The sequence below is a fragment of the Hibiscus syriacus genome, unplaced genomic scaffold (genome assembly GCF_006381635.1).
Source record: "Hibiscus syriacus cultivar Baekdansim isolate YM2019G1 unplaced genomic scaffold, ASM638163v2 tig00110264_pilon, whole genome shotgun sequence".
NCBI classification, from domain to species: Eukaryota; Viridiplantae; Streptophyta; class Magnoliopsida; order Malvales; family Malvaceae; genus Hibiscus; species Hibiscus syriacus.
This window is the reverse complement of record NW_024062653.1, coordinates 1-10,760: the sequence shown is the minus strand read 5'-3', so window position 1 is coordinate 10,760 and position 10,760 is coordinate 1. Positions and strand designations below refer to the sequence as shown.

Genomic DNA, 10,760 nt, shown 5'->3' with positions numbered 1-10,760 from the left:
TATAACATGTATACTGATAAACTATTATAGGTTAATATTAACACCCGTCCCCTAAACTCGAAGAAAAAATGTGAGATAAATACATGCACATATATAACAATAATCCATAAAGAAGGGACATGAATTAAACAAGAACCAGTAATGTCATCAAACCACCAATATGGTAGCCATACAGATAAGTAAACAAATCCAAGCATGTATTTTACGGAACAACCAACGCAAAAGAAAAATGTATGATCCCAGGTATTTGATTCCGAACTTCTATAACAATGCCTACAACAGTTACAAACTATGGAATGGAGTTTTTGTAGCAATCAGAATGCGATTAGATCATCTTTAGGTCTTTGCTGCTGCTTCTTTGAATCTTCAGATGAACCTCCACCTTTCTTACCGAAAATCATCTCATCGAGATCGTTCATCATGTCGTCATTGCTTCCCCCGTGTCGTGTACCTGCTGGTTTTCTAATCAACGCATCTTCTCTCGCATGATGGGGTGAATCATCAGGCTCGACAGCCACGGGAATCATAGCGGGTTCTGGCTCATGACGAACCACTGATGGCATTTTCAATTCTTCATACTTTGAGAGAGCTTTCTGGATCTCATCGTTCACATTCAAAGCTTCGAAAAGCAGGGCCTCATTTTCTCCAGCGGTATCAATGATTCTTAGAACAGTGGACTGAGACTGTCGACATTGCTGGACAAGCGTTGTTGTCAAATCGTCCTGCCAACAAAGTAATGAAAATTACAGTGGATTCAAAATATGTATTATTCTATATGTCAACCATCCGCAAAGCATCTCTTTCAATATACACTTCTATTGGAGCATGCATAACAAGTCGTAGAAATTCACTTCAATCTCTATGGGAAAACTTGGTACAGTTAGTGTGATATGAATTCTCACTGAATATTCATCGTTGAAGGTAATGTCGTAAAATGATTGAATAACTCAAAACCGAAAGTAGTTTCCTCGAAAAGTAGAGCAATATGAAAATTTATTGACAAACTGACAAACAAGATGATCTTTTGCACATTATAAGGCCCACTACATGCAACAATGTTCCAATCATATGGCCAAGACTTGGATTTAAGGCTCGACTCGGCACCATAGAAGGAGGCATACTTCACTGATCACTAGTATGAGCTAGAAACTAAGAACTGCAAGAAAATATTAATACCTCAAGGGTATCTTGTTGCGGTGATGAGGATAACACAGTTGAAAGAAGCTCGATGCTGTTTCGTGCTACATCAAATGCTTCCTTAGTCTGTTCGACGGTAAAGGTTTGGAGCATGTTGAAGCTGCATGTCATGTTGAAGCTGCATGTCTTGTTGAAACCGATTTGCAAGACTAGCATCTACTTCTGCTGCAGAAACTGAACAAGGCGGGGTAAAAATAGGTGCCAAACTCTCATTGTCACGACCAGGAAAGCGAATACCCCTTGATTTTAAGCTCTACAACAGAGAAAAGGATTATTTGAGAAATGACAAAAGTTGAAAGATAAAGATATGGGTTCATCTTAGTAGCATCACCGCACCACGTGTTTGGGATGCATATTTAATCCTATTGCAGAGCACAAATAATTCAAGAGATGTTGATGTACCGAAACGTTCTAGTCAAGAATTCGATTGTTCAAGAAAGCTTATATGCAGACTTTCCAAATTGATCTTATGATTGCAATGAACTGAACCAAACAAAGGAATTAAAATATTTTGCACCTTTTTATCGAAGATTTTCTCGTCCTCTGATTTTGTGGGACTGTAACAGCAACTGAAAGAAAGTTCAGAAATTGAACTAAAGCTAGACAGTTTTCAATCAGAAACACATCAGGAAAACCAAAAAATAAAAAAAAAAATTAAATGAACATGTTTCTGTAACTCAGTCTCAACAACTACACAAAACAATATAAAAATAGATGCTTTTACCTTGTAAGTCTCTTCATAAATAGTAAATAGTGGAGCTCATTGGTTGACTCCCCCATGATTCAATAAGCATCAAAGCCTTGTTCCGTTTATTAACTACAATCTGAGGATCATCAATAAGCTTAACCATCTCATCAAGAACCCTCTCAGATGCCACCTCGGAAAATGCCTTCTTGCAGTTCTTGACACAAGTTTCAAGCAACACCAAGGACAAATACTGAACCCTAGGGTTCTTCAACATCATCCTCCGCTTTATGCCACGAATCAATTCAACACTGCTAATCTTTTCATGGATGATCATGTCGCAGATATCAAGATTCAAGGCCCAATCAGGCTCATCAAGGGCCTCTGAGGTGGCATCGTCAACAAGCTTATCAGCAGGGTTCGGGCCTTGGAAGAGCTCCTTCACCTTAAAGCTCATCGAGCTCATGCCAGCACTCATCTTTCTGCCCACCTCGGCTCCTTCAGTCTTGAGGAGTTCACCAAAGGCAGTAACTTTGTCCATCAAATTCTTGTCCATTTTCACCAAACCTTCAAAACAACAATGATACCGCCCATTTTAAATACAGGCTCATTTTTGTAATCAGATATTAAAAACCTAATGGGTCAAAATTAATGAATGAAAATGTTATGTTGCTTCGTTTCTCTCTAGATCTATTCTTTAATTTCTTCAATCCACTTCTGTTCATTAAATTCTTCCTAATATTCATCAATTCTTAGTTTAATCTCTATCAAACAAATCTGTATTGTTGAATAAACATCCGAAGAACCGGAAAAGTGCAAAGAAATAGTGCTTAAATGCCATTCATCTTAGGGTTAGAATCATTAACATAAAACTTCTTCCCAGTAATCCTCCATGGAAAACATAAACTTCCACTCAAAATTACAAGAATGCAATAAAATAATCAAACATAAATAAGTATAATTTGCCCCATCCTTGTCAATTAGAACGATCAAAGATCTGGTTTTGCAACCAATATAACTTGATTCAAATCTAAAAATTTATGTGAATAATTCTCAACAGCATTAAAATACTTAAAATCCAAAAACGAGTAAAACCCTAGTTCCCAATCTTCAGGGGGAAATATAATCATCAAAATACTAACTACAAAACTTCCAAAAATTGAACAAGTTACCGATTAAAAAACCAAAAGAAAAAAATACCTAATTTAAAGCAAATAAATCAAGTATTTAAAAGTAAATATCAAATTCTCTCCTATTATAGCAGCAATTGCAGAATACAAATACAAGGACATGATATATAACTTCCAAACCTTTGAAACCTTCAGAAAATCTAAACTTGTACAAGATCACCATCAAATAGCTAAAGGGTTTGCTTAGCTACTAATAAATATAAGGAAAAATTGTCAAAAAATAAGGTTCATTAAGTCAACTGCTGGGTAAGCTAAACCTAGATTCTAAATACTTCAAAATCAGGAAAAATAAATAAAAAGAGATGATCAATTTCTTCACCTTTGAAAATTGAAATCAAACTGTAAAGTTAGAGTTTTTGATCTGTCATTGGAGTTCCACATTCGGTCTTTCGTCATACACGTTGCTAAAAGACACATTTTTATTTTAAATTTCATTATCGCTTTTTTTTTTGTTAAATAAAATAATAATAAATATTGCGTATATGTGAAGGTTATTGTCGTAATTCCGAAGGTTATTTGAAAAGGGCAGTAAACGACACCGTCCCATTCATTAATGCAGCTTTTCTAGTTCCTATATCCTTAGGATATTAGGACGTATTTTTATTCGATGTTTGAAAATTGAATAATCTATAATTTATAAAAAAAAAAAGCTAATATTTATGTTTATGATGAAAATATTTAGAATTGTGGTTGTATATTGAAACACAATATTAATATAATATATTGATATAAAAGGCAAAAGCTGAAATTGGTATGAAAATCTTAATGCAAGAAACTTCTGAAGACCGAAACCCTAAAAAAGCAAGACGACTAGATGACGAGCCGCCGGACGGTGATGGTTCTATCCCGATCCCTACCCCAATCTCTTAAAAAGATTCCCTCATGGGAGCAAACCCCGATATCTTAGATGATATGAACTTAGCTTTCGATTACGAGGATATCGAAGTACTGGAAGGAAACGTGATTCGTCGTGTTGTTGATGGTCTGATCTGCCGAATTCAATCGATTGCTAATAAGAATTTCCACCAAACGCTAACGGTTAAACTACTAGGGCGTCGCATTGGATATTCAACACTCCGATCAAGGCTCCAAGATCGTTGGAAAATTTCTCAACCTTTTAAGGTGATGGATGTCGAGAACGAGTATTTCCTTGTTTCGTTCTACTCTCATACCGATTATCTAACGGCTCTTTCCGGTGGCCCTTGGACCTTGTTTGGCCACTATTTAACTGTCGAACCTTAGTTGAAAAAATTCTCTACATCGTAATCCTTCCCCAGCAAGATCGTGCGTGGATCTGTCTACCTGACCTTCCGGTTACCCTATACAAGCGTAGCCTCATTACTGAAATTGGTGAAAGTATCGGCTCGGTAATTAAAATTGTCTACCAAACGGAGTATGGTCGTCGAGGCCGTTTTGCATGAATGGTAGTCAGCATTGATCTCAAAAAATTACTTGTCTCAAAGTTGCTCATCAATGGTCGGGTTCAGATAGTGGAATACAAAGCCGTCCCGACTATTTGCTACTCTTGAGGTAGAAATGGCCATGTGCAAGACCTTTGCCCGGGAAAGCGACAAGAACGACAATCGGACAGTTCTGTCTCCGTCGGATCTTCTACATACAACCCGCAACAACCTTCGAATACCGCCCCTAAAGAATCCTATGGACCCTGGATGATCGTTGAGAGGAAACAAAGACGTAATAATAAGAAAATGATCCCTACCGAGGGTTCATCTAAGGAAGCCATCAGCTCACGTTACCAGGTCATCTATGACTTGAATGAGGAGGCCGCCACTGAATATCTGCCACCCCCTGAAAGTGTAAACAAGCTCCCTACTCCTCCCACCGCCCCAAAGACCAAGTCAAATATTAACTCTGGAAAAGTCGAATGCCACAAAATTAGGAAAAGGCCCGACCACTGCCAAGAAACCCCTCACCGTCTCAAAAGTCACCATGAAAACTACAAAATTCCTTCCAAGCCAGACCAGTGCCCCTCCTAGCCAGATTTCCTTGCCCTAGTGTCACTATCTTGGATAGATCAAAACATTCAGCGTTAGTGATATCTGAAAACGACGACCCCAACATCGCCAACGAACCCAAGCATCCCCCTCTCACTTGTAATTCCCACGTGCACAAATCAACTAACGTCCCCCAGAGTTTCAAATCGCGGTCGCGATCGCGTTTTCGGTTATTTCGGATTTATCGTGATTGCGGCCGTCGCGAACGCTATTGCGGTCGTCACGGGTAACTCGGATGGCGGCGAAACCGCTATATGCCGAAATCACGGTCGCAGACCATTTTTTAAAACCCTGCCACTCTTGACACTCTTGACGTAGACAATGCATGCCACATGCAAGTGGAGACAGATTCAATCCGTGAGGATTCCATGGAAGCATAAACAGGTTTCCCCTACCTCTTTTTATCTCTCTTATCGATTTTAAGATACTGTGTTGGATGTCCAGGTTTAAGGCCACCCTCGTTTTCAACTAGTCGTTCACATAGTATTAAATTACGACCGCAACGTAGTGTAACGGTCGCATCGTAACGGTTTTGAAGGTCACCAAGACGTAATATTGATGCAACGCGATAAAATATTTTAGAAGTATTGTGATTTTTGAGGAAGAAATCACGCCCGCGACAGCCGCAACATGTTACTTAACGTCCGCAGCATCTACAACCGTGACACTGCAATTGAGACAGATGCCGCAACCGCTATTTTATACTATGGTCGTTCATCAATAGTTGAAGGAATTCAAGTCGAATGTGATTGTTTTTTGTTAAAACTCGTATAAGTGGTAACAAAGTAGACTCTTTTATTACTTCTATGGGCTTCTCGTCCTCTCATCGGGTTGAGGCTGTTGGCTTCTCTGGGGGCATTTGGTTATATTAGTATAATCCTATTTAAGTTGATATTCTGATAAATCACTTCCAGTTCGTCCATTAACGTATCTCCCAACCTACCAACCAGTTTGTCTACCATGGCCACCTTCGTTTACGCTAGCCCCAACTCTACTAAGCGTAAACGGTTATGGCCCATCTTCGCTCCGTTGTTGCTGCTATTACTACCTCTTGGATCGTCATGGGTATTTCAACGTCACTCTGTCTTCTTCGAATAGACACAATTGTAATAGCTTCACCTCTCCAAGTAAAGACTTTCATGACTTTGTCTATGATAATGTTCTCCATGATATGGGGTTCTAAGGCTCGAAGTTCACTTGGAATCGCAGAATCTCTTATACTCGTCTTGATCGTGTTCTCTGTAATAATTACCGGGATGAAGCTCACCCGAACTCTTCTGTCAGATATCTATACCGTATGTGCTTGGACCATCGACCACTTCTCTTTTGTGTTGGTGCTTCTCATTCGAATCGTCGGGCTGTCCAATTTAGATACTTCTCTGGCTGGTCCGAGCATGAAGACTTTGGCCGCTTTGTGAAGGATAATTAGGTCTCCTCTGAATCACTCTCCGATTCCATCTCGAGATTTACCTCTATGGCCACTACCTGGAACAAGTAAGTCTTCGGATATATTGACGGTAAAAAGGACAGTCATGGCGAGGCTCAAAGGGGTGCATAAAAGCTTGAATCACGGTCACTCCCGGTTCCTTATTGACCTCGAAGCCGAACTCCTCATTGAACTTGAGAATCTCCTTAACTTAGAGGAAAAGTTTTGTAAGCAACGTTCATGATCAGATTAGATTTCCTAGGGAGACAGGAATACAAAATATTTTCACAAGAAAGCCCTCCATAAAAAACAACGAACAAAATTATGGCACTCAAACTTGCTTCTGGCGAGTGGTGTTACGATGAAGATGAACTTCAGAATGAAGTTGTTCGCTTTTTTCACTCGATTTATAAGACCGATACAACTGTGGATGATAATTTCCCTTACACAGGTTGGTTTCCTAAGATCTCAAACTCGATGATGGAGTCTTTTGCAGGTATTCCCTCCCCTTGCGAGATACATGCAGCTCTTAATGCCATGGCTCCATTAAAAGCCCCAGGACATGATGGGCTTCATGCCAAATTCTTTCAGAAACAATGGCATGTGGTAGCGAAATCTGTTTGCAAAATGGTTTAGAAAGTTTTCGTTAGTGGTAATAGTGAGCCTGCTCTCAACCAAATAGTTTTGGTTCTCATCCCAAAAATTGATGCTCCTAAGACCTTCTCGGACTTTCACCCAATCAGCCTGTTGGAAATAAAACACTCACACAAACAACTTTTATTGAAACTCAAACAAATATTACAAGAGTACTCTCACTCAAAAACAAGAACTACAACTCACTCTTATAAGACTTTGCTTCTTCACTCACTTAGAAGCTCTTAATATTTCTTGATGCTTAAAACTAAAATGGGAAGGGGTATTTATACTACTCAAGAACAATCCTACACTACACAAATAAACTAATTTAAACCATTACAAATTCAACAAATATCTAACTCTCACCTAACTAAATTGATGTAAGCAATGACATCATTAATTAAATGATGTAAGCAATGACATCTTTAATTAAATGATGTAAGTAATGACATCAATTTAGTTTGGGTTTGGGTTTAGGCTCCCATAATGGATCAAGTTTATGATCCAACACCCTCCCTTAAACTTGATCTCGTGACCCTAGTAGGTTCCTTAATCTTAAGAAGTCTTCGCTGGTCAGTGGCTTGGTAAAAATATCAGCAACTTGATCTTGTGACTTCACATATTCAACTTCCATCTTTTCTTGCAACACACTCCCTTATATAGTGGTAGCGAATATCAATGTGCTTGCTTCGATCATGGAATACTGGATTCTTCGCTAAGGCAATGGCTGACTTGTTGTCGACACAAACCTTGGTAGGCTCTTCTTGTATCAAACCAATTCCTTCAATAGATTTCTAAGCCAAATTGTATGCAAACACATGAGGTAGCAGCAACATATTCCGCTTCACAAGTGGACAATGTGACAATCGGTTGTTTCTTTGACATCCATGTGAATGCATATCTCCCATGAAAAATACGAATCCAGTAGTGCTCCTTCGATTATCTATGTCTCCACCCCAATCACTGTCGCTATCCAACAAGCTTGTAATCATTAGAAACTGAATAGAACAAGCCAAAGTCAATTGTACCTTTCAGATAGCGAAGAATTCTCTTTGCAGCTTTAAAATGGGTGGTTGTTGGGGATTCCATGTAGCGACTAACCAATCCAACTGCGTGAAGAATATCGGGTCTCGTGCAAGTTAGATTAGATAGCGTAGATTTCTACCAAACTTTTGAAGAATGTTGGATCTACACTTTCGCCTTCTTCATGTTTGGTCATCTTGATCCCGTATTCTGCTGGTGTGCTTATTGGCTTACAGTTCTCCATCTTGAACTTCTTCAGTATCTCCTTTGCATAGCTTTCCTGTGAAATGAAAATTCCATCATTGTTGCTTAACTTCAATGCCAAGGTAGTACGCCATGAGCCCCATGTCTGTCATCTCGAATTCTTTCATCATCATCCTTGAATTCATTAAACATGCTTGGGTTGCTTCCAGTGAAGATCAAATCGTCCACGTAGAGGCACACGATCAAATATCTTCATCTTTGATCTTGATATATAGAGCATGCTCGTAGGGACATTTGTTGAAACCATTCTCTTGGAAGTACTTGTCGATTCGGCATTCCATGCCCTTGGTGCTTGTTTAGCCCGTAAAGAGCCTTCTTCAACTTCAACACCTTGTCTTCATGCCCTTTGACTTCATAGCCTGATGGTTGCTGAATGTAAAGTTCCTCTTCAAGAACTCCATTTAGGAAGGCGGACTTTACATCCATCTGTTGTATCTTCCACTTGTTTTGAGCTGCCAAAGAAATGATTAGTCTGATAGTCTCCAATCGAGCAACAGGAGCAAATACCTCATCATAGTCAATTCCAGCCTTTTGACTATAGCCTTTAGAAACTAGCCTCGCATTGTGCCTTTCAATCTCTCCTTTGGCATTTTGCTTTGTTTTGTACACCCATTTGACACCTATCGCCTTATGTCCCTTGGGAATTGAGGTAAGTTCCATGTGTCATTCTCTCGATGGCCTTGATTTCTTCGTCCATCGCATCTCTCCATTTCTTTTCTTGTACCGCTTCTTGAAAGCTCACTGGTTTACAATCGGCAAACAAACAAAATAATGTAAGATTATCTTGTCGTTCAGTTACCTCATAGAGATCTCTAAGGTGTGCGTTGCACAACTCTTTCACTTTGACTCCCACTTGACGATGATGAAGGTGATGAGTCTCCTTGAGTGGTTGATGTTGGTGAAGTGGGGTGGAGTTGCAAGCTCTTGTTGAGATTCATCTAGTTGCTCCCTCATTGTCTGCTCATCTTTTTCAAACTGAGGAAAGAAATTGAAGTCATCTGTATGAGAGTTAAAATCCCATTCTCCTTCTTCGTTGAAGACCACATCTCGACTAATCACAAACTTCTTATTGTCTGGATTGTACAACTTGTAGCCCTTCGAATTGCATCATAGCCGATGAAGATAAAACTCTCGCTTTTATCATCAAGCTTCGTTCTCTCGTCTGGTACGTGAACATGGGCTATACTTCCAAAGGTTCTCAAGTGGGAAATGCCAGGCTTTCTTCCACTCCATGCCTCTTGCGGTGTCTTTCCCCATACACTTCTTGTTGGAGATCGATTTGACAAGTAGACTGCACACGATACTGCTTCCGCCCAAAATTCTTTGGGTAGTTTCTTGCTTTTGAGCATGCTTCGTGCCATGTCGAGGATTGTTCTATTCTTTCTTTCTGCCACACCATTTTGCTGGGGGGATCTAGGAACTGTCATTGTCGACGAATTCCATTTGCTTCACAGAACTCTTGAAACTCCCTGGAAGTAAATTCTCCACCTCGATCGGATCTCATGGCTTTGATCTTTCTACCGCTTTCTCTCCACTGCTGCTTTGAACTTCTTGAAGACTTCAAAAACTTCTGACTTATGTTCAAGAAATATACCCAGGTTTTTCTTGAAAAATCATCAATGAAGAGAAGAAAATAGTTATTGTTACCCGAGAGCTTGGCTTGATCGGTCCACACACATCGGTATGGATGAGCTCAAGTGGCTTCTTAGCTCTTGTCTCTGACTCCTTTGGAAAGCTTTTCCTGAATTGTTTCCCGACTAGACACCCTTCACAGAGCTGGTCAGGATGGTGATGTGAGGTAGTCCTTTCACCATCTCCTTCTTAGATAATAGCTCTAGACCTCCAAAATTGAGATGCCCAAATCGAAGATGCCAAAGCCATGATGCATCTTTGTAGCAAGCTTTCAGGCACTTTGCAACATCATTTTGTATGTTGATCAAGAACATTATTCTTTGACATCGGCACTTTAGCAATGAAGTTATTCTTATCATCTTTTATAGAAAGATTATAATTATTTATATGAATATCATAACCTTTCTCTACCAGTTGCCCTAAACTTAAAATGTTACTTTTCATATTGGGCACATAGTAGACATTTGAAATAAATTGATGTCTCCCATCTTTCAAAAACGGATAAGAATGTTACTCTCCCTTTCATGCTATGTGGAATCATCTCCAAACGAAACATTTCCACTTATGACTCGTCTAGCTCCACAAACATGTCTTTCCTTCCACACATGTGATTGCTGCACCACTGTCAAGATACCAGGAATTTGCTTGGCCACCATCAGTTTCCTTTCGTGCTAGAAGAAGAGTTTCTTTGC

The 10,760-nt window shown here is 39.5% G+C and overlaps 1 pseudogene; it reads right to left on the bottom strand.

The window, feature by feature from the left end:
- Positions 1-228: 228 nt before the first annotated feature.
- LOC120115389 lies at positions 229-3,467 on the bottom strand (annotated as a pseudogene).
- Positions 3,468-10,760: the final 7,293 nt, after the last annotated feature.